Genomic DNA, 26479 nt, shown 5'->3' with positions numbered 1-26479 from the left:
TATTACTAAAATTCAGGCAAGAAAAGTTTAAGATCCCTAAATAATGCAGTGAAGTGAATGAACCTGAGAGATTTTTTTTTTTATTTCAGCACATTATGGGGGTACAAATGTTAAGGCTATGCATATTGCCCATTCCCCCCTCCCCCCTCGAGACAGAGCTTCAAGCATGACCATCCCCCAGACGTTGCCTATTTCACTCATTATGTTTGTATATACATCCCCTCCTCCCCCCTCCCACCTGCCCGACACCTGATAAATGTTACTCCTATATGTCCACTTAGGCGTTGATCCGTTAATACCAATGTGCTGGTGAGTACATGTGGTGCTTGTTTTTCCATTCTTGATATTAAGTAGAAAGAATTCATGGGACTTAAGGACTGAATATACATGGGGTGATGTTGGGGAAAATGGAGGACGCATTCATTCATTTAATATTTAATAAGCATCTACTGTGTACCAGATGCCACACTAAATGCAGGGAATATAGATATGAGTAGAAAGGACTAGTCATGACTGTCAGCAAACTTACAGTCTAATAGGAGATGTAGCTATTAATCAAACAATCATGTAAACACATGTAAACTTATGTCTTTGATAACTGGGTCAATTTAGGGGTTTATGATGCGATTCAAGATTTAACCCAGGCAGGGAGGTAAAGGAAGATTGTCCAAAAGGGACAACTGAGCTTCATATTGAAGGGTGGGGAAGGGTTAATTTAGTTACTGGGGAAGAACTATCTGCCTGACATCTCAAATATTTCTGATCATAATCATCAGTAAGAAGTGCTTTTTATCTAATAATGTAGTGCTCATATACACAGACACAAACACACACACATATGTACACATGGACACACACATGAATGAACACACACAAAGACAGAACAGAAGTTTTGTATATCAAATGTACTATACTTGCATGTATTCTGTCATGCTATATTAATCTATTTTATTATTTTAATGTTGCAGGGAGCCCATTAAATTGATTTCATGATCCACTCAGAAGTTGTGATGTACAGTTTGCAAAATACTGCCTGACTTACTGGAAATTTCTTTGAATGCATATCATTCTATATGTTCCTCACTATTACAACAACCCTACCAGTATAGACTGTTAGTCTCATTTTACAAATGAGTCAACCGAGGTTACTGGCTAAAGCTACACAGTTAAGAAATGGCAGAGTTTGTAATATGAATAGACCCTGCACACTGAATTGTCTTGTAATTTACCCGGTTGTCCAGATGGATGGAAATACTGCTAAATAAAGTTAATAAACCCGGAAGTAAAAGAAAAGAATGTAGTTCTTCTCACATGTGAGTCATATCTCTCCATATCCACAAGAACACACCACAACATAGCCCAGCTGGCCAGTGTGGCAAGCCACTGACCATATCAATAACAGTGAAACATTTCTAAACAAATGAAAAGAGAAAAATAGCTAAAATTATTTGCTTTGCCAAATTAGGATTTAGCATAGAAATCCTTAAGATTTCTAACATCTTCTCTATCCTTATATGATAGAAATGATACAAAATGATACAAAAAATAGCCTCTTCTACATTGTGAATTGAGATGTAGTATACATTATGATTTAGTACACACACACACACACACACACAAAGCCTCAAAACTGCTCCCAAAAATGTTTATCCTAGTTATGCTTGATGTTATGATATTCTTTATTCTTTTTAAATTTTTCAAAATGCTGGTCAGAACCCATTAAATTGAGGTTTATCTGCTTGCATACATCTTCCCCAAGCATCTGCCACCTTTTGGCATCATTTCCTTGGGGTACAGTTGTGCCTTCAGAAATTCTCTATCAAAAATTCAATTATCTTGTGTGAATTGTGGCACTTTAACTCATTATCAGTTTTTGACAACTTAATGGGAATTAGATTATACGATTCAATTCAATGTAACAAACATTTATCTAAAATCAACTGTAAGATTCTGTGCAAGGTTCAAATAACTATCAAAATTATCTTAGGCAACTGCAAGAACATTAACGGAACAGGACACAGGTAGGTAAGTTTTGGTAGGGCCCTATGGCCAGCTGTTACAGAGCCATATAGGATGGGGTCCTGGGCAGGCTGAAGTCTTTGGGGTCCTACGGAATTATGAAGAAGAACACTGGGTAAAAAGTTGGTGTCAGAAGCAATGACACTCCCTGAGCACTGAGCACACCCAACAGTCAGATCTCCGTTTCTAATACTATTCTCCCATAAAAAAGGAACTTCCCCACTTCTTGGAGAGATGGCTGATTCTAGGGCTGGGAAAAGATGAGCCTAGATAGTATCTTATATTTTCAGAAAGTAAGGAAGTGTTCCAAAAATCCCCCAGAACAAAACAAACTACAAAGGCAGGGATATGTAAAAGGAATGGATACATGAGCCAGTGGAATGAGCCCCAATAGCCAAATATAACATAAGTGAAGCAACAAAATAAATGGCAAAGGTATTATATCCCAAAGTATAAAATAAATATGTGAGTCCATACTTGTACAAATAATTGGATAAATAAGTAAATGAAAGGAGAATAGACAAATCTGAAGAATAGAAGGATCCCGAATGTATGTAGATACTCTACTGTCAAGGAGATGGAGCATAAATCCTCACCCCTTAACTGACTTCCTTCTAAGGAACACAATATGGAAAGAGTGATGAAAAGAGGAACTTTTCAATGGAGAAAACTGACACACATCATTTCAGCCAGGCCGTCAAGGTTACTAGGCTGTCTTGTTGCTAGGTGCACACTTTATATGATGTAATGATGAGGCCAGAGCTTTAACCCTGTGGTCTTCTTCTCAAAACCCAAATACTCAGTCTAATCATAAGAAAAAAAATTTTTTTTTTTAATTAGAAGTAATCTATAAAATTCCTGATTAGTACTCTAAAATACTGCCAAGGTCATTAAAGACAGGGATAGTATAAGAAACTGTCCCCATCAGAAGGAGCCTAAGGAAACATGATGAGTAAATATAATGTGTATGACAGCCTGGAACAGAAAAAAAGACATTAGGAAAAGAATAAGGAAGTCTGAATAACATATGGATTTTAGTTAATATAAATGGATTAATATTAGTTTATTAGCTACTGCAGATATATCATACATAATATATTAATAAAATGCCAATAAGGGAAACGGAGTGTTGGATGTATGAGAACTCTCTAAAGTACCTTCGCAACTTTTCTGTTAATCTAAAACTCTTCTAAAAATAAAAATTTTATTCTTTAAAAACCTGGTATCACAAATGGTAAAAATCTGGTATCACAAATGGTAAAAATCTGGTATTAACAACCTCCAACAAAGCAAGTTCTTTTACACCTAAGCCTCCACCTGGCTTTACCTGTGTTCAAAAGTAGATTTTCTACCCCTCCTTGAGAGCTAAGTCACCAAATTAATTCAAGTTTAAAAAGCTGGCAGCAAAAACATTTGCAGTGGAGGTGAGTGACTGAAGTGATACATTTTCGACATCATCAGGGCCCTCTGGCACACAATCCCTTATATAAAACAAATAAAGTGTTATGAGACAGTAAATTGAATATGATGTAATGCCAAATGATCAATTCAACATGCTTTGTCAACAGAAAAATAGCAACTCCCTGCAGAAAATCATCCAAGTAATCGCTATGTATGACACAGATAGTGTTCTCCTCGGAGCAGCCGCTGATACCTCAGGAGAAGAGGAGAGGGCAGGTGGTGAGAATGTCACTGTCTCTTTTTAAGTCATTGTTTCATTCCCCCTGCAGGTTTTTTTTCCCCTCCTCCTTTGGTTGTTGTCACTAGTTGGTCTCTGTGGAGAGAATTAAACAGATTTGTGAAGCTACTAAGCACAGGCAAAGTTGAATAGCTTCCAGATTGTTAATATTCCACACCAACAGTCCCATTGTGATAGGCTACTTTTATCCAGTCTCTCTGCCCAACTTCTTCTTCCCATTACAAAATAAAATCTTACTAATTCCAAGAGCTCCCAAAGTGTCTGAAACTATGCTAATTTTCCATTTTTAACTTTTAATACCCTCCAAATAGCCCTATAACTTAGGGACTCAGTTACCGGTGAGAATACTTGAAGCTCAGAAAGTTTAAATAACTTTCTTAAGATTAGAAATTAACAAGTGTCTGAGCCAGGATTTAAACATAGATAATCTGACTTCAGAGCCTTCACTTTTTGACAAGGTGCCATCCAGATGGCCCTGTATATCCTGTGCATGGAATGTGGTCACCAGTACACATGTCTACTTCCTCTACTAGACTGAAAACACTTTAAGAAAATGTACTATAGTTTTCAGCTGTGTCTCTCTTACAGTCCCTAGGAATAATAAAATGGCTCATAATTATTTGCTAAATAAAGTACATAGACACTTAAAAAATATTATTTGTTCCTGGTTTGAAATGTGTGTTATACATTTAAACCTACATTGACCTGGCTGGGCGCGGTGGCTCACACCTGTTATCCTTAGCACTCTGGGAGGCTGACACAGGAGGATTGCTTGAGCTCAGGAGTTCGAGACAAGCTTGAGCAAAAGTGAGACCCCATCTCTACTAAAAACAGAAAAAAATTAGCTGGACAACTAAAAATATATAGAAAAAATTAGCCGGGCATAGTAGCCCATGCCTATGGTCCCAGCTAGTCGGGAGGCTGAGGCAGGAGAATCGCTTGAGCCCAGGAGTTTGAGGTTGCTGTGAGCTAGGCGGATGCCATGGCACTTTAGCCCAGGCAACAGAACAAGACTCTGTCTCAAAAAAAAAAAAAACCAACCTACATTGACCTAAAAAAGAGTGTCAGGTCTCTCTAACATTTCCTTGCTTTTTCTTATTCTTTTTTGCTTCTGACATAAAAGGGCAAAGTAACGAAGAAAACTGTGCAGGCTGAAATGTTTAGAGAAGGAAATAGTCAGTGACAAGTGTTCCTTTTTAGTTGCACAAAATCAGGTCTTGAAATAACATTTCCTTGAGAAAAGGTTTTCAGGAAGAATGTTCTATGCTGGATTATTTGCATAGCCAGCAGGGCAGTGTGATTATCTGGAGTAGAAAATCGCTTCCTGAAGTGGCCCAGTGCTTCTGTGAGAGGCAAAACATGATTAGTTGTGACACTGAGTACTGAGGAAATATGCCCTATCTACCTGGGACTGGTAAGCATCCACATGTTCACATGTTCTGGGACTTGCTAATTGTTTGCTGTGTGCTATAATAACTCTCTTAAGGAAAGAGATTGCGTGTCCTTGAAGACATAAAGATGCCAGAGGACCAATGAAACAGATGCTTCAGCACCTTTGAACAGAACAGCAACATTGCTCCAAGACTTTCCCGTCAGTTCATGCGTTTTGTAATATCATACACTGAAATGAGTTTCTGAACCTTTTAAGCATTCTTTGACATTCATAAATAACTTAAGCAGTGGCTTCTGCAAGGTTTAACAGCTAAGATGTCAGACCTGGAAATTCAATCAAATTGGAAGAAACAGTGACTTAAGTGTATTTTATAATTCTTGCTTGTAGGATCTCTGTTAGAAAGTGGGTGAGAAGTGATAGATGAGGACAAGAAGAATTGGAGGAAGAAGAAGAGAAGGAAAAAGGGAGGAAGCAGAGAGAGAGAGAGAGAGGAGACAGAAGGTGAGAAAAAGTGAAAGAGGTAGAAAGGTGCATTCACTTTTGAGGGCCATGTAACAAATTACTAAAAACTGGCTGATTAAAACAACAGAAATTCATTGCCTCACAATTCTGGAGGCCAGAAGCTTGAAATCAAAATGTCAGTAGGGTCATGGAGAGAATGCTCCCTTGCCTCTTCTAGTTTCTGGTAGTTGAAATCCTTGGTATGCCTTGGCTTGCAGACACAACACTCCGATCTGTGCTCCATCTTCACGTGACATTTGTCTTCCTGTGTTTCTTCGCAGTATCTTCCCTCTGTGCGTCTGTGTCCAGAATTCCCTCTTTTCGTAAAGACAACACTCATATGGGTTTAGGGACCCCACCCTATTATGATATGACCTCATCTTAACTAATTGCATCTGCAACAACACTATTTCCAAATAAAATCACATTCTGAAGTAATTGGGGTTAAGATTTCAACATATATTTGAGGGGATATAATTCAACCCATACAGTAAGTTTTGCCAATTAAAATTAATTTCAAAACACAGTCTGGAAAGCATAAAATTTGTTTTTGAAAACCATAGAATTTTCTGAAAGAAATTTACGTACAATATGGACCTTTTTTTCTTTTTTTTATCTACCCCTTGTACTTTAGTTTATATCACAATTCCCTTTTAAAAGATGAGAGAGAGAGAAACAAAGAAGAAAGAGAAAGGAAGAAAAAGGAGAGAAAGAAAGAAAGAAAGAAAGAAAGAAAGAAAGAAAGAAAGAAAGAAGAAAGAAAGAAAGAAAGAAAGAAAGAAAGAAAGAAAGAAAGAAAGAAAGAAAGAAAGAAAGAAAGAAAGAAAGAAAGAAGGGAAGAGAAAGGAAGGGCAGGGCAGGGCAGGGCAGGGCAGGGCAGGGAAGGGAAGGGAAGGGAAGGGCAGGGAAGGGAAGGGAAGGGAAGGGAAGGGAAGGGAAGGGAAGGGAGGGGAGGGGAGGAGGGGGAGGGGAGGGGAGGGGAGGAGGGGGAGGGGAGGGGAGGGGAGGGGAGGGAAGGGAAGGGAAGGGAAGGGAAGGGGAAGAAAAGAAAAGAAAAAAGAAAAGAGAAGAGAAGAGAAGAGAAGAGAAGAGAAGAGAAGAGAAGAGAAGAGAAGAGAAGAGAAGAGAAGAAAAGAAAAGAAAAGAAAAGAAAAGAAAAGAAAAGAAAAGAAAAGAAAAGAAAAGAAAAGAAAAGAAAAGAAAAGAAAGGCAGAGTGTATTTGGCCTTTTCTGGAGCGAAGTGTCAATATGGGCCTTTTGGACATTTCTTTGCCTTTACTGATTTCAGACAGAAGCCTATTCCTCCACCCCAAGAAGGGAGTTCTTTGTTAGGTAAGAAGCACATGGCTCTATGAAGAAAGATGAAGGGACTCGATGCTTAATTTTTCATATACAAAATGACAACTTTGCACTTTGGATTTCATACGTGCAATATGAAGGTGAAGAAATGAATAAAGATTACTGATGTGGGGACAATCTGTGAGCCATAACGATCAAAGGACTCAGAGTAGAAGCTCTGTGATGTCAGGGAGTCTTGTTTTTGTTGCTGCTGTTGTTCAAAGTTCCATCCCCAGTTCCTAGTCCAGCGCCTGGCACAGAGTCATCTCTTTGTAAATGTCTGCTGTATGAACAAATGAAGGGATTGATGGAAGCTAGTGCTGAGTGGTAAAAATATCAAGTGCTCCTAAATTAGAGATACTGATTTCACCTTCTACTTCTACCACCTACACATTGTGGTGTTAGCACGTCACTTGTCTTTCTGAGATACTATCTTCTCATATGTAATAACACATAATTAATAAGTCTGCTGTGAATATTAAATAAAATTCCAAGGAATATAAAGCACCTAGGACCATGCCTGTGACATAAGGGTATTCAGTAAAAGTAACCCTCTTTTATTTGATCATCGATTTTTCCAAAGATACTGCTTTTAGTTAAAGGAAGTGCACCATTTCGGCAGTATAGGGAAATACACAAAGAAAGTAATACCTAATCCTTACCTCAAAGTACTTTCACTCTAGGTAGCTAGAAATACAAAGATAAAGCATCTTAAAGAATCAAAATAAAGATAACATCTTGCAACACTGACCATAAATAAGTGCCCTAGGATTTCAAAGAAATAAAACATATGTAAGGAAATCAACTGCTCATTTTTCTGTCTCATTTACTTTTCTTTCATAACCATGTATGCATCTAAATACCTTACTAACTAAATGGCTTTATAGAACTGAGAGTCATTAATTTTAGTATTATTTTTCATTATATTCCTCAAGCATTTCTGCCATCAGCTGTTAACATTAACTCTTTATCAGCTGGTAGTGTCAATGCTATGCAATACCATTCATTTGACATTCTCTTGATGGCAAAGGACTAATACTGTTAAGAAACCTCAAATATTGGGAGGTGGTAGGACATTGGCAGTATACACAGCCAAGCAGCCATGATCATGCCAACAACAGGTTCAGAAAGAGCACGAATGAGGGAATAGTACAATGGAGCAGCTTTTAGGAAGAATGGGAATCATAAGAAACCTGACCCATGGAATGTTCTCCTGGGAAGATATCTAGAATCAAAGCTATGAGACAAACCTTAGGAGCAAAAGGTCACTGGTCCTCTTAGTGATCTATGTTTAAAACTTGCATTGTTACACTTACATTTGCCTAGTTTTTTTTTCTCTCATTCACTCTCATATTTTCTCCCTGATATTCAATTACCATCTGCCTTTCTCACTTTCTGATCAGTGATTCTTTCTCACTTGCATATCTTATTCTGAATATTCATAATTTCTGCTTCCTCTTGACTCCAGGTTGTGGTGACATCTCCTAAGATTTCCAGCAGAATCTGCAGCTGTCTTATTTTCTTAATATTTCTAGCCTCAAGTTCCTGAGAAGAGTTTCTAGAAAGGTTTGAAGTTATGACAAGTGCTGTGATTAGCTTTTCTAGTCAAGCACATTGGTTCTCCGCAGGGGAACTTTAGAAGTGAGCATCACATTATTGAGAGAGCACCAGGAGCTTCCAGGGAAAGATCATTAGACTGAAAGAGAGAAAGCTGACGTTGAAATAGTATTCCAAGACCTGTTACTACGCATGGCCAAGTCACGCATCCCTCATGGACCCAATTCACTGTTCCGTAAAAAAAGCCACAAAAGAACAAGTGAGATCATATTGGTAAAAAATTATTGAAAAGTCAAATTTTCTATGTGCACATATTTCTACTGCAATTGCTACCTTATTTTGGAGTCAAACCATTCAACTAAAGCACTGTGTTTTTTTTTTTTTTCCATCAAATCAGAAAAGTATAGAGGACTTTCCATTTCTTAGAATATAAATCTAAATTTTTAAAAATCTATAAAATGTACTCTGTATACTTTGTATAAAAGTTCTGCATTGAACATTATATTGAACACAGTATCCTAACAGTTCAGCATTAACTCGTTCTGTGTTCTGACTGGGGTTGGAGACACCATAAATCAGTACTGGAATCAGTATTCCTTAATTTCCTCCTGCAATCAGTTGTCACTTGCCTCCAGCTAGTAGGCAAAGGGCCATTTGCAGAGCTGCCAAACCTATGTCCCCCATGCTGCAATTTGAGCCTATTTCCTTTCATTTCATCCACCATGAAAAAAGAACAACAGCTGGACACATCAATTTGCATAATAACCTCTCCTGCTCAGAGATTGTTGGAAGGTCAGGTCTCTATTGCTAACACATTTCAGGCAGAACTCTCTCTTTTTTCTTTTGTTTTTTTCATAGCAACACTATCTTTTGACAAAAGCTATACTTCCTTTAAAAATTTTTGAGAGCCTGACTGTGTAAGATCCCTTTTATAATTCTTTCACGTTTCTTTAGTTAGTGAAGATGTTTAAAGAAAAAACACCACAAAAGCAAAAATAAAAACCACTTCTTTTATGAATAAATCACTCAGCTAGTATTCTGGAGTAGTTTACATACATTTTTGCTTATGCACTGCTAAGATTTTTGTAGCATTTGAAATTCAACTGAGATTAAATCGCTGTCTAGAAGGGAAATTTAGGGATTAATTTTTTGCTGATTATACTCTGAGAAATTTTAGAATCTCAGTGACAAATAGTGTACATAAACTTTCAGGTTTATACAACATGTTCTTATATGGATAAGCTGAATGAAACAAGGAAAAGAAATTTATTTTCATGCAATATAAATATATATAAATGAGATCCAACACAGGGTAGAATCCTCTTTCATTTCTCCTTGAAGGCTTTCAAGATTCTTGATTGGTAGTTTACTTATGGAGAGCTAGACTAGACAAACTACACAAATTCTACTTTAAAGGATTTTAATATAAAGCATTAAACTTTAGAATTGATGAAATAGGCTTATGACTCATTTTAAATTAGAACAATATATAAATTTTCAACTTTGAAATATTTCCATAAATGAACAACTTAAGGAGATACAAATGCATAGAAATAATATATTTTCATAGATTTTAAAGAAAATTGCAACTGATGTAAGATAGTGATCTAAAAATTTAAAACAAACAAATCCAATTAATAGACTTTTGACTACTGGCACTTAGGAAGTAATAAAGTAACTGGTATTGGACTACCCTTCTTACTTAAAAAAACTAAAGCTATAAAATTGGGTGGAAAGTATATGAGGCAGCAGTTTTCTGGCAATAGGCAGAGCAAGACTGTGACCAATTAGAAAGAATTCATGAGCTGGAACCCATGCTCTCCCTTCTCTCTGCATGGAGATAATTTTGTGGCTGCAGACAGACAGCTGGAGTACAAGAACTTGGTGGATCCACTGAGCTGAGGACATCGGAGTTTATGTTGCTGAAGTGCTGGAATGTCACAGGCAGGGCCCAGGAGAGCAGTGATCTGCATGGGAAGTGTAGGTAGAACCATGGGAGACGGACCCCAGTGAATTCTTCACCAAAGATAGAGCTATCTATTCAAAGGATGAGACTGCATCAGGTTTAGCAGAAATTGGCTGCTGTAGGACCAGAAATACAACAAAGATACTGAAGTTTGAACAGTGCCAGGAAATGGTAGAATTCTGCTTTAGTCAGTGTGAAGAGAACATTTTAACAGCCTATGCATGCAACTAAGAAAAAAAAAAACATGTCTTAGGAGTTAACTACCATATTCTAGAGGAAGGTCTACTTTAGACCTACCTGAGAAAATCTAAAACCAAACCTCAACAAAACTCACAGGGAGAACAGAGTTTAGAGTTGGAGTCTTGCCAAGGTAGAGAACACTGGGAAACATCTTGGCTATCCACAGATCTTCTTGAAAAAAACAAAGCTAGAAATCGAACATTGAGTGTTTTCTGACCACAAAGAATTAAACTGGAATTTGATTTAAAAAATAACTGGAAAATCTTAAAATATTTGAGATTTAAATTGCACTCATAAATAACCCATAGATAAAAGGAGAAATTACAAGCAAGAAAAATGTTTTTAAAATAAATGATATTGAAAATACAACATATTAAACTTAATGTGTATACCTAGAGGAGTTCTTGGCGTGAAAAAAGTCAATGATATAAATACATATTGCATGTTCTCATTCATAAGTGAGAGCTGAGTAATGTGTACAGATGGACATAGAGAATGGAATGATAGACAACAGAGACTTAGAAGGGTGAAAGGGTGGGAGAGGGTGAATTATGAGAAATTACTTAATGGGTACCATGTATGTAATCCAGGTGGTAGACATTCTAAAAGCCATAACTTTACCACTATGCAATCTATGCATGTAACAAAATTGTACTTGTACCACATAAATTTAAACAAATAAAAAATATAAGAAATAGTTTCTATTTTAATAAATTAAAGATAGAAGACCAAATTATGAACTAAAAAACAAACATTAAAAGTGAAATGTATCTAAGCCAACAATTTACTCTTTGCAATTATTAATAAAATCAATACTCTTTATCAACATAGGTACAATAATATGCTGAAATTTTAAAAAATTAAAAAAAAAAAGAAAAGAAGAGCTTAAGCAGAATGTGAGGGAGACAGTTCTCAAAAATGGTACCAAAGAGGTGAGCATAGGATAGAGGATGTAGGCCTCAAAAATAAATGATTAAGGATTTTATTCTAAGGGAATTAGGGGGTCAATGCAGGGTTTTAAGTACAATTGTAATGTAATCGAATTTACATTTTAGAATGCTAACTCTCTGTTTCAATGAGAATGGATTGGATGACGATAAGGCCGAAGGTTTATGCATATGAAAAATAAACTTCAAGTCACCCTTTCCTTAAGTCATTGCCTCAGATTTTTTGTTTTATGAAGGATGCAAAATCTAGACTCTAACGTAAGCATTTCTACTGTAAAACAAATCAGCAAATAGGGTGATAAAACTCCACAACTAATTACTGTCAGCCAAATATCCTGTAATCAATACAAAATGTTGCTTAAAAACATGTCCAAATGGAATCTTTATCAAAGTAAACTTCTTTGTCCTATATAAATGTGAAGTGAACACAACTTCCTCCAAAAAAGTAAATTTTTAAACTTTAGAAATTTATTTCAAAGCAGAACTGTTTCTTTAATATTTAATAATCTGAATATATTTATTCTTATTTTGAAGTCAGTAGAGATATTTTACAATATAAGATTTCATTTTAGATAACGAAATGTTATATCTCTTTTATTAGCTTGATTTAGAGAGTAGCACTCTTACAGTTGGGTCCAAATCCACCATGTTTTGTTAAATAATTATTGATGTCAATATTATGTAAGTATCACATCTGTTACACCCAAAGTATCTTAAATACATAAACTCGAAACTTTGAGAATGTTATAGTTGCATTCATATATTTAGTCTTTCAAACATATCTAGTAACACTTGCATGATGATCATAACCATTTGATGTATTTTGTTCACATTTACGGGGGACGTGAATTAAGGCATATAATATCGGAAGTAAAACTAGTGAAGTCATTACCAAATTTCCTTGTAGATCTTCATAATTAAATACAGTTGATTCTTGAACAACATAAATTTGGATTGCATAGGTCTATTTATATGTAGGTTTTTTTCAATAAATGTATTGAAAAATTTTTTTGGAGATTTGTGACAATTTGAAAAAACTTGCGGACAAACTGTAGCCTAAAAATATTGAAGAAATTAGGAAAAAGGCATGTAATGAATACATAAAATATACATAGATACTAGTCTATTTTACTCTTTACCACCATAAAATACACACAAATCTATCATGAAAAGTTAAAATTTATCAAGGCGTACAAACACAACACAGAGCCATTCACAGAATAGAGAAATGTAAAGAAATATAAAAATGTGGTATTAAATCATAACTGCATAAAATTAACTGTAGTATGTACAGTACTACTATAATAATTTCTTAGCTACTTCTTGTTCCTATTATAGTGAGCTCAAATGTTGAGTGTCTGCTTAAAATGCCAATGTGGCACTACTCATCTACACGTGAGCAGTTTGTCATATGCAGTTAAATCATAACTGTATAAAATTAACTGTAGTATGTACAGTACTACTCTAATAATTTCTTAGCTACCTCTTGTTCCTATTATAGTGAGCTTAAATGTTGAGTGTCTGCTTAAAACGCCAATGTGACACTATTCATCTACACGTGAGCAGTTTGTCTCTCCGGTAAATTATGTATTGCTGTAAAAAATGATCTCTCTCGGTTATCACATATTTTTCATCGTGTTGAGAGCAATACTGTAACCTTTGAATGACACCATGGGAACCATAGAAAGTGCCACTAGTGATGCTGAAAGTGCTTCCAAGAAGCAGAGAAAAGTCATAAGACTACAAGAGAAAGTTGAATTGCTTGATATCTAGCACAGACTGACGTCTGCAGCTGTGGTTGCCCACTATTTTGGACAGACTATTCACCTTGTCAATGACGACATAAATTTACAATATTGATAAATACAGTATAATACTATAAATGCATTTTCTCTTCCTTACGATTTTCTTAATAACGTTTTCTCTTCTCTAGCTTACATTATTGTAAGAATACAGCATATGATATGTATAACATACAAACTATGTATTAATTGACTGTTTATGTTATCAGTAAGGCTGCTAGTCAATAGTGGGCTATTAGTAGTTAAGTTATTGGAGAACCAAAAATTATACACAGATTTTCAACTGTAGGGCAGGGGTGACATCCTTAACTCCCATTTGTTCAATGGTCAGCTCTACTATGGAAATTCAAATATACTTTTATCCTTTGGAACTGGCAACTCATAGTATTCTTCAATAAAATACACTCATGACTACCTGAAAGAAAATAGCTCATGTTTGTGACAGAAGAAAGCACAAAGAAATGAGTAGATTAGACGAAATTGTAAAGCAAAGGCATTTGCCTCAGAGAGAAGAAAAATATTATTACCTGCATACCAGAGAACTTACTTTACTTAAGAGAATGATTTGGGTTTCTAATGCCAGATTTCATTGTTTTTTTTTTATACACACAACCAAAACCTCTAAATTTAGAGTTGGAGACTTTTATTATGACTTATTGCCACAATGTAATTACTTCAACTATGTGATGAAGCTGCCCAGGGACTGTCACCCCAAAATATGACACCCTGGTATGCTGATTGTATGAGTAAAAGTCCCCTGAAGACCAGCAGATGCTATAAGAGTCTTTTCCCTTATCTGTAGAAGGATCAGAACTGACAAAGAAGAAAACAACCTTCTCTGAGTTTTCATTAACTAAACTCATATCTCAGGGAAGGAGATGGAGAAATATAACCACACCTGGACAGATTTTTCTCAAGCCATTGTCTGTTTCCCCAGGCCCATTCAGTTCCCAAAGAATAATTTACTAACCATTATCTGAGTACTGGCCCCATCATTACCCCTAAAAATAATTTATTATCCCTCAAAGTTGCCACACTTACCCTGGGGAAAAAGGGGATATAACCATCTGGACTGCATTAATAAAGAATTTGTTCAAGTCTTTTGCCCATTTCCCCCCCCCCCGATTTGTAGCTCTTTCATCTAGATAGATTCTAAATATTTTCTTCCATGATGTGGGTTACCTTTCAATTCTCGCAATAGTGTCTTTATGAGAGAGGGCAAGATGCTGCCTGAGAATTTTAGAGGGAAGGAAGGGTTTCAGACAAAGGAGGGGGAGGGTAGGCACAGGTCAGGTATAGTTCAGAGGAAGAAGTGCCAGAGCCTGCCAGGGTCTTCACAGAGAGAAATTGTGAAGCAAAACAGGAAAAGGAAAAAGAAAAGAAGATATTGGCAGGAACCAAACCCAGAGAGTCTTGGAGCCCAGTGAAGGGGTTAAGGGGGATTCCATTTCTCCTTCCTACACACCTTTGGTAATCAGCAGGCTACTGAGTTGTTTGAAACCTTTTTCACCCTTATGAGCCCAAGCACTGCTGCAACCACTGATTTGTGTGGAGAACTAGAGTGAGCCCAGGGCTTGGACATTCTGTGTAGTCTTCCTTCCAGGGATCAGGACTACCAGGTATCTTCCATTCACACTCACTTCCTCCCCTCCCCCTCCCCCACCCAGTACAGCTGGGAGGGCCTATTGACACTTGGGAGCAGCCATCTCTGATCAGCTGGGTGTCCTTGAGTCTGAGGTTTCCACAGAGGGTGGGGCACACACCTTTCCACTTAAGGACCTGCAGTGGACCCAGCCAGAGGTGTCCAGTCTGGGAGATCCCTGCCTGCTGGCACTCCTTGGAGACACACACCAACATGACAGACATGCCGGCCAGATCCTGCACCCCAAGGACTCGAGTGGATTGCCAGGGGGGCACATTGGAGAGATTTGAGAGCTTGACTCAGGAGGCAAGTGTTAGGCTTAAAGAATTCACCCTCCCTTAACTTCCATCCAAACCTCCTGTAAAAACCACCGGTCTCTCCCTGCCCCCTCCTAGGGGTGTATTAAGTACATAACCTTTGCCAGACCCCTAGAGAGATAAAGGAATGGGACATCCTCAAGATTGATTATACCTCAGGCCATAAAACAAGTCTCAACAAATTCAAAACACCCAAAGTCATACTATTTATCTTCTCAGACCACAGAGGAATAAAACTAGAAATAAAATCATAAGAGAAACATTCAAACCTACAGAAGGTCATGAAATCATGCTGCTAAACAATTATTGGGTCAAAAATGAAATTAAGATGTAAAGCAAGAGATTCTTTGAACTAAAAGACAAAGAGGACACGAGTCATCAAATCTATGAGACACACCAAAAGCATTCCTCATGGGAAAATTCATAGATAGCCTTCAATGTCTACATCAGAAAGACAGAGAGATCACAAATTAGTAGACTAATATCACACCCAAAGAAACTAGAAAAGGAAGAACAAACCAAAACCAAAGCCAGCAGAAGAAAAGAAATAATGAAGGTCAGAACAGAACTAAATGAAATGGACCAAAAAATAAAAAATACAAAGGATCAATGAAACAAAAAGTTGGTTATTTGAAAAGATAAATAAAATTGACAGACCTATTGCTAGATTAACCAAGAATAAAAGAGGAAGAATTCAAACAAGTTCACTCAGAAATGAAAAAGGAGAAATTACAACTGATACTATAGAAATAAAAAACATCATTCATAAATACTATGAAAATCTCTATGCACATAAACTTGAAAATCTAGAGGAAATAAACAAATTTCTGGAAGCACACAACCTCTCAAGATTTAGTCAGGAAGGAATAGAACTCTGGAACAGACCAAAAATGAACAGTGAGATCAAATCAGTCATAAAAAAAACTCCCCCCCAAAAAACAGCCTAGGCCACATGGAGTCATAGCCAAATTTTACCAGACCTACAAAGAAAAGCTGGTACCTGTTCTATGAAAATTCTTCAATAATATTGAGAAGGAGGGAATTCTCCTCAAATCATTCTGTGAAGCCAGTATCACCCTGATACCAAAGCCAGGAAAGGACACACACACAAAGAAAACTGCAGACCAATAATTTTTATGAATATAGGTGCAAAATTTCTCAATAAAATACTAGGAAACTGAATGCACCAGCATATCAAAAAAGTAACCCAGCAGGACCAAGTAGGCTTCATCCTAGAGCTGAAAGGATAGTTCAACATACATAAATCAATAAATGTGATTAATCACATAAACAGAAGGAAAAATGAAGACCATATGATCATCACAATAGATACAGAAAAAAAGCATTCTACAAAATCCAGCACCCTTTCATGAAAAAAACCCTGAACAAACTAGGCATAGAAGGAACATACCTCACAATTATAAAAGACACATATGACAAACCCACAGCCAACATCATGCTGAATGGTGAAAAGTTGAAAGTATTCCCTCTTAAGAACTAGAGCAGAACAAGAGCACCCAGAACAAGAGCACCCACTGTCACCACTGCTATTTAACATAGTATTAGAAGTCCTACCCACAGCAATCAGGAAAGAGAAAGAAATAAAGTGTATTCAAATCAGGAAAGAGAAGATCAAACTATTGTTTTTCACTGATGACATGATCTCATACCTAGCAAACCCCAAAGACTCCACCAAGATACTCCTGAAATTGATAAATAAATTCATTCACTGAAGTCTCAGGATAGAAAATAAATGTATATAAACCTGTAACATTTCTATATAACAATAATAGTCAAGCTGAGAGTCAAATAAAAGATGTGATACAATTCATAATAGCTAGAAAGAAAATAAAATACATAGAAATATACTTAACAAAAGAGGTGGGAGATCTCTATAAGAAAAACTATGAAAGCTGTGGAAAGAAAGCACCGAGGACACAAATAGAAAGACATATTATTCTGATGGATTGCAGAATCAATGTTGTTAAAATGTCCAGACTGCCCAAAGTGATCATAGATTCAATGGAATCCCTATCAAAATCCCAATGTCATACTTTGCAGATCTATACAAAAGAATTCTACACTTTTGTTTGGAATCAGAAAAAAACATATAGCCAAAGAAATCTTAAGCAAAGAGAACAAATCTGAGGGAATCACATTACCAAATTTCAAACTATACTACAAGTCTATAGTCACCAAAACAGCATGGTAATGGTAGAAAAATAGAGACATAGACCAGTGGAACAAAAATAGAGAACCCAGATATAAAACCACCTACCTACAGCCAATTGATACTTGACAATGCAGACAACAACATAAACTGGGGAAAAGAAGCCCCATTAAATAAATGGTGCTAGGAAAATTGAATAGCCACATACAAAGAATTAAACAGGACCTCAACCTCTCACCACTCACAAAAACTAATTCAGGATGCATATTAGACCTAAATGTAAGGCATGAAACCATAAGAATGCTACAGGAAAATGTAGGAAAAACACTTCTGGATATCAGCTTAGGCTAAGAATTTATGAATAAGACTCCAATGAAAATCATAGCAATAACAAAAATAAATAAATGGCATTTAATTAAACTAAAAAGTTTCCACACAGCTAAGGAAACAATCAACAGAGCAAACAGACAACCTACAGAATGGCAGAAAACATTTGCAAGCTGTACATCTGATAAAGGACTAATAATCAGAATCTACAAAGAACACAAGCAAATGAGCAAGAATAAAACAATCCCATTAAAAAAAGGGCAAATGACATGAACGGAAGCTTTTCAAAGGAAGATAGACAAATGGCCAATAATCCTGAAAAAATGCTCAACATCACTAATCATTCGGGAAATGTAAATTAAAACCACAATGAGATATCACCTTACTCCTGTTAGAATGGCTTTTATTAAAAAGTCCAAAACAGCCGGGCACGGTGGCTCACGTCTGTAATCCTAGCACTCTGGGAGGCTGAGGCGGGCGGATTGCTCGAGGTCAGGAGTTCGAAACCAGCCTGAGCAAGAGCGAGACCCCGCTATAAATAGAAAGAAATTAATTGGCCAAATAATATATATATATATATATATATATATATATATATAAATTAGCCGGGCATGGTGGCACATGCCTGTAGTCCCAGCTACTCGGGAGGCTGAGGCAGAAGGATTACTTGAGCCCAGGAGTTTGAGGTTGCTGTGAGCTAGGCTAACGCCACGGCACTCACTATAGCCTGGGCAACAAGCGAGACTCTGTCTCAAAAAAAAAAAAAAAAAAAAAAAAAGGCCAAACCAATAGATGCTGGTATGTATGCAGAGAGAAAGGAACACTTATACACTGTTGTGGGACTGCAAATTAGTACAAACTCTGTGGAAAACGGTATGGAGATTCCTCAATGAACTAAAAAGTAGACCTGCCGTTTGATTCAGCAATCCCACTGCTGGGTATCTAATCAAAGGAAAATAAGTTTTTCTATCAAAAAGACACCTGCATTTGAACGTTTATTGTGGCACAATTCGCAATTGCAAAAATGTGGAATCAACTCAAGTGCTCATCAATTAATGAGTGGATTAATAAAATGTGGTATATGTATACCATGGAATACTACTTAGCCATAAAAAGGATGAATTAATGCCATTTGCAACAATTTGGATGGAACTGGAGACCATCCTCTTAATTGAAATATCTAAAGAATGGAAAAGCAGACACCACATGTACTCACTATTAACTTGAAACAAACCAATAATCACACATGTGCACAGAGGGAAGTAAAACTCTGTGGAAATCAAGCAGGGGGAGGGGAAGGAGAGGTGCATCAAAGCCTACGTAATGTGTACATTGAACAGTATCTTGGTGATGGACACACCTATAGCCATGACTAAAGCATTACAAAAGCAATCCCTGTAACCAAAAACATCTCTACCACCTTAGTATTTTGAAATAAAAAATAGTGTATTTATTAACATTTCTAAATGTAATAAAATATAGGTTAACTTATTTTTACTATGATTTTCATTTTTTATTTTTTGCTTATGAAACATTTAATGATTTTAAGGTAACAGGATATTCCGCTTCGTTTTTCTAAAAATTGAACCGTTTGGCTCATGTATCTAGATATATAGTCCAGCTGGATATGTAATCCACAGTGTCTAGCACCTTTTAGAAACTTGTTGGATGTCCGATTCTTCAATGCAGCCTGACTTTTATGAGAAAAATATCCCAAAATAAAAATTTATTTTTTCCCAGTAACTTAAAAAATATATTAGACTATTAGAGATATTAGAACATAACCAATTCACAGTGGCAAATAATGAACACATATTTCTTTCTTTACATCTCACTGAAATAAGTGTTTAGAGGCTAACAAAAAAGTAATAATTCAATAGCACCAAATAAAAATTACTGAAAAATGCCAATACATTTTTGTAAAATGAAAGTCATATGTTCATTGGATGGCAAATGAGACAAGCTGCAATTTAGGGTCAGATATATGTGGGCAGAAGGGAAGTGGGCATTCTTTGCGATGCCCTGGAAGACCAAACTTAAATTCAGCAAGTATAGCAGACATTAGAAATGTGAATTTGTTCCGAAAAATGAAATATTGAGGAAGACAAGTGTAACAGTCAATTTCCATAGCCCTTGTCTCACCCTCTTTACTTAGATGATTTCTTCTCTGACTTTTTCCTTTTTTTTACTGAAAAAGAGAGAATATACTGTGCTTACAAGGCTAAGATATGCTGGGCTGCTTCAAGAACTTCATAGGGTGTGAAGTGTTTACAAAATATCTAAAGTATCTAGGATTCTCTGAATTGCAGCAAAGGCATTGATTTGAGATCCATTCCATAGAAATAATCTTTTAGATCTGCACACTAGCTGTTTTCTATTTCATTTGTGTCAAAATCCTCACAAATGAATTGATTCTGATTTAAACTAAACATACCTTGTACAATTAGAGAAATGCTCAAAATTCCATTACAGAGTGTCCACGCATAGAATCTTTAATATCCTTTAATACAACCATTCTTATTAAAAAATGAGTCACTGTATACATTTTTCTTATTTTTGACCATTTTGATAAATGACATAAAATTTAAAGGCCAATTAGAATGCAGTAGATATATTATTAACAAAATATGTCATGAATTTTACTCCCAACACAATTTTTAAATAAAGATATAATATACATTACAACATTAAAACTATTTGTTAAATGTCAACATTCTAGTTAAATTTGGAACTGAGTAATATTCTTTGGCATATATTCCCATTTAAATATTCTGTAAAACTCCAAGAAGATTAAAAACCATAATAATATAATAGTTTCCTGTTATCAGCAGTTTCACTTTACATAGTTCCAGTTACCCATGGTCAACTGTACTCCTAACATATTTAGTGTAATTATTTATCCAGAAATAAATGATTCACAGCTTTTGTGTACCATGATGAAATCTTGTGTTGCCCCATACTGTCCCACTTGGTCCTCCTCACCTTTGTCCAGAGTATCCACACTGTAGACACTACTTGCCTACCAGTCACTTACTAGCCATCTTGGTTATCAAATTGACTGTCCTGGTATCATGATGCTTCTGTTAAAATGTCACTTATTATACTTAGTAATGACCTCAAAGCACAAGATTAAGGATGCTGGCAATTTAAATATGCCAAAGAGAAGCCATAAAGTGCTCCTTTTAAGGTAAAAGGTGAAGGTTTTGACTTAAGGAAAAAAAAATTATACGTTTAGGTTGCTAAAATCTTTGGTAAGAATGAATCTTGTATCCTTGAAATTGTGAACAATATATTGTTATAATTTTTCTATTTTATTATTATTTGTTCATCTCTTACTGTGCCTAACATATATATGAATTAAACTTCATCATAGGTCAGTAGGTATAGGAAAAAACATAGTGTATATAGGGTTCAATACTAACTGCAGTTTCGGGCATCATTGGTGGTCATGGAATGTGTCCCCTGTAGATAAGATGGGGCTATTCCAGTAACAAAGCAAAAAATCCATTTCAGAAATTTGGAGGTATTTCTTCTAACTATAACACCATACAGCTGAAATGGAAGTTATAGTCGGTCACATACACTTTTGACTTGTGGTTAGAAGGAGAGAAAACTCTAAGGCTAAGAAAGTGTGAAGAACCAAGATATTCTCTCTATATAACCTTCTTCCTTCCATGATACAACGCCCTTAAGAAAACCAATTATTCACCATCATCATTCTTTAAATTAATATCTCACTTTGTGTATTCATCCTGAAACTACAATTTCTAAGCATGTGACTTATATGGCAAATAAACCTCACTAGGAGAAATAGTTAATATGACTATTAAAGAAATTCTACATCGTAATTACAAATCTTCCCACAAAGAAAGCTCTAGGACAAATGTTTTACAGTTAGTTCTATCAAACTGTTAAGGAAGAAATAGCATCAATCTTATACAAGTTCTTTCAAAGAATAAGAGAAAAAGATGGGATATACCTTGTGTTACTATCATGTGTCACGTAAGGATGGGGATATATTCTGACAATTACCTTCTTAGGCAATTTTGTGCTTGTGTGACCACCATGGGGTGTACTTCACAAACCTAGATGGTATAGTGTATTATACACCTAGGCTATATGGTATAACCTATTGCTCCTAGGCTATTAACCTGTACAGCATGTTACTGCACTGACTACTGCAGGCAATTACAATGCAACGGTAAGTATTTGTGTATCTGAACACAGAAAAGTTACAGTAAAAATGCAGTGTGAAAGATAAAAAATAATATTCCTGTATAGAACACTTACCATGAACAGAGCTTATGGAACTATAGGGAGCTCCGAGTGAGTCAGTGAGCAAATGGTGTGTGAATATGAAGGCCTAGGGCATTACTGTACATGACTGTAAACTAACACTTTACACTTAATTTATACTAAATTTATTTTAAAACATTATTTCTTCAGTAATAAATTAACCTTAACCTACTGCAACTTTTTGCTTTATAAGCTTCTTAATTTTTTTTTAACTTCTTGACTTTTTAAAATAACACTTAGCTTAAAACATAAACGTATTGGACAGCTGTAAAATACGCTTTCTTTTTTTATATCCTTACTCTATATGTTTTTTCTATTTTTTTAATACTTTTTAAACTTATTTGTTAAAACCTAAAACACAAAAAACACATCAGTGTAGGCCTACACAGGGTCAGTATCATCAATATTGCTGTCTTCCACCTCCACATCTTATCCTACTAGAAAGTTTTCAGAGTCTATAACACTCACTCCATGATAATAGTGAAGGGCATGATAATACCTGAAGGGCTTGCCTGAGGCTATTTTTAAGAACAGTTCTTAAACTCTTAAGAACAGCTAACTTAAAACAAAAAATAAGTAGAAGGAGTACACTCTAAAATAACAATGAAAACTATAGTATAGTAAATACATAAACTAGTAATGTGGTCATGTATTATCACTGTCAAATATTACGGACTATACATAATTGTATGTGCTATACTTTTATATGGCTGGCTGTGCAGTAGCTTTGATCACACTAGCATCACCACAAGCACATGATGTTTGGCATATTGTTGTACGTGACGTTATAACATCACTAGGAATTTTTCAGTTCCATTATAATGGAGACCAGCTGTCATATTTGCAGTCCATTGTTGACCAAGATGTTGTTATGTGGTGCACAATAGTAGTTATTTATTGCTGTATAAAACCACCCAGAATTTAGGGGCTTAGAACACAGTTTCTGTGGGTCAGGAGTCTAGGCAGGGCTTACCTGAGTTCTTTGGCTCATGGTCTTTCCCAAGTCTGCAATCAAGGAAGAGTTGCTGTTAATCAAGGGAGAAGACTATAAGCAGAATGATTGGGTGGGTGAAGTCAGGGCACAAGTTTGGACATTTTAACTTTGACATGCTTATTGAACATCCAGGTAGACATATCAAGTAGCCACTTGGATACTGACATTTAGAGAACCCTGAGCTGCAGATATAAGAGCCTGAGACTAGATGGAATCACCTGTTAATGAGTGTAGACTGAGAAGACATGAGAGTTGGTTACTGATTACTCCAAGTGAAAAAATCAGGTGGATGAGGAGGACTTGAATGGAAATTGCACAAAGCAAAGAGGCAGGAGAGCAAACATCAGAGAGGGGCCTGGATCCTGGTGAAGGGACTTACCTACTGTCCCAAATGCTACTAGAAAGATAAGAAAGGTGAAAATGTTACGCTTCCTAATTATGCATGTTAGGAATGTATTGCCCATCAATTCAAAATTTAATTGAAGCAATACTTTAAAAAGTAACAGAAAACTACAAGAGCATAAAACCATTTAAAAAAGTGAGCAATTACTTCACAATATCCCTACCCCTTCACCCTCAAAAATACCAACCAGGCTCAGGAAATTCTGTGAAATCTTCAAGAACAGATAACCCTGTTCTATATTAGAAGGCTTCTCAGATCATTTTATAATGCTAATATAATTCTGATTCAAAGCCAGACAACAAAAATTTAAGTAACCAAAATTATATGGCAGTTTCAGGTATCCACATAGATGCAATACTAAATAAAATATTAAAAAATTCAATTTAGGAATGTAATAAAAATCCAAGAAGTATTTACCTCACACTGCAAGGATGACTTAATTTTGAAAATTTATTAAAGCCATTCATCACATTATCAAATTAATGGAGAAAAACAAATACATGAGAGAACAAAAGCTTTTCATAAAATTCAACACCAACCTATGACATAAACTGTTAACAAATGTAGCACTAAAACAGAATTTCTTTGAATTGATAATGGATATTTAATAAAACTGGCAACATACATTGTACTTGATGCTGAAATATTGGTCAATATTTTTAAGTCAACATCACGAAAGCATCTCTATTTCCTTATGCCTCGTTATCATTCTACTGGACAATTGAGCCACTCAAGTAAAATAAGAAAATATATAAGAATTAAAAATGAAGAGATAAAATTATCACTATTCAAAAGTAATTAAATTGAATACAAAATTCAAAGAGATTTTGGAATCTAGTAGAATATTTCTGAGAATTAGAAGCAGCTCTTAAAATTAATAGAAAAGTAAAACATAAGAATATTTAAAACAATGAAGAAAAATATGTGCAAGAATTTTTCTTACAGTATATCAATATTTAATTAAAGTAAAAGTGATTGGAAACACTATGATGGTGTCATATAAATCTACGAAATCTACATACAAGCCTACATATTCTTGGGAACCAGGTAATTAGGATGAAGGCATATCAAATTAGAGGAAAAGGTAGACCACTTAAAATAGTATTGTGCTCATATAAGAAAAAAATGTAGGTCTCTACCTCACTCTATAAATAATACAATAATTAAAATTTGCAAGCTTACAAAAATATAGCAAATTATCATCATGACTCTAGCATAGAAAAAGATTTTGTAAAAGATGGTTAATAAATACAAACTGGTTTGCATTTATTACTAGTTTGCATTTAAAATACAAGATGGTTAATAAATAAAACTATAAATATGGCTAGATTAGACTTTTAAAACTACAGAAAAATATCTGGAATAGTAGAAATACAAGCTACAGATTTACAAAGATATGTACACACATAAGCAACAAAAGATTTCTAACAAGATTATACAAAAAATTTCTGAAACTCCTCAATAAGGACAAATCAGCATAATTTCAAAATAGGAAAAAATTTGAACAATTTAAATGAGAAAAATATAAAAATTAAATATGAATATTAAATTGAGATGCTCAACCTCACTGTTAATCAATGAAAGGTAAATGAATTATTAATAAAATAATGACATAATTTCTCACCTTACAGAATGGAAAAAAATGTTCTAAAAATCAACAATGTCAGTTGTTGGCAAAGATGCAAGGAAATAGGCATATTTACATGTTGCTCATGAGCAACATTAGATGGTAAATTGTGACTACTACTTGTAGTAGTAGTACTTGTATTTGTAGTAGTTATAACTTGAAGTAGTTGTACTTGTAACTTTGTAGGAGTCACCAAGTTATAACTACTACATAAAACAATTTGGCAAAAATAATCATGTTGAAGGTACTTGTATCTCATATTCTAAGATTTATTACTTTTGCTTCTGCTTATGGTACTCTAGACAAACTATTCCAGAAGTGCACCTAGAAACAGGATTAAGCCATTGGAAGAAAAAAATTAATAAATTTCACTTACTGTGGAGATAGATAATTTAACTCTAGTGTATTACTACAATAAACTTCTATATGGTAGTTGAAATAAACGAGGTATCTCAACCATGGCTAAACCTCAAAAGCAGAAGGTATAGTGTAAAAAACAAATTGCAGGTCTCTCCACCCACTGGGGATACCAAACCCAGGAAAGGATGCAACAAAAAAAGAAAACTACAGACCAATATCCCTAATGAATATAGATGCAAAAATTTTCAACAAAATCTTAGCTAACCGAATCCAGACACTTATCAAAAAAATAATCCACCACGACCAAGTGGGCTTCATCCCAGGGATGCAGGGATGGTTCAACATACGTAAATCTATAAATGCAATTCACCACATCAACAGAAGCAAAAACAAAGACCACATGATTCTTTCAATAGATGCAGAAAAAGCTTTTGACAAAATTCAACACCCTTTCATGATACGAACACTTAAGAAAATAGGCATAGAAGGGACATACCTAAAAATGATACAAGCCATATATGACAGACCCGTAGCCAACATCATACTGAATGGGGAAAGACTGAAATCATTCCCACTTAGAACTGGAACCAGACAAGGCTGCCCACTATCTCCACTTCTATTCAACATAGTGCTGGAAGTCTTGGCTACAGCAATCAGACAGGAAAATGGAATCAAAGGTATCCAAATAGGGGCAGAAGAGATCAAACTTTCACTGTTTGCTGATGATATGATATTGTATCTAGAAAACCCCAAGGATTCAACCAAGAAACTCCTGGAACTGATCAATGAATTTAGTAAAGTCTCAGGATACAAAATTAATACACAGAAATCAGAGGCATTCATATACGCCAACAACAATCTAATTGAGAACCAAATCAAAG

This window comes from Microcebus murinus, chromosome 8 (assembly GCF_040939455.1).
Source record: "Microcebus murinus isolate Inina chromosome 8, M.murinus_Inina_mat1.0, whole genome shotgun sequence".
Classification (NCBI taxonomy): Eukaryota; Metazoa; Chordata; class Mammalia; order Primates; family Cheirogaleidae; genus Microcebus; species Microcebus murinus.
This window is presented reverse-complemented; position numbering follows the sequence as displayed.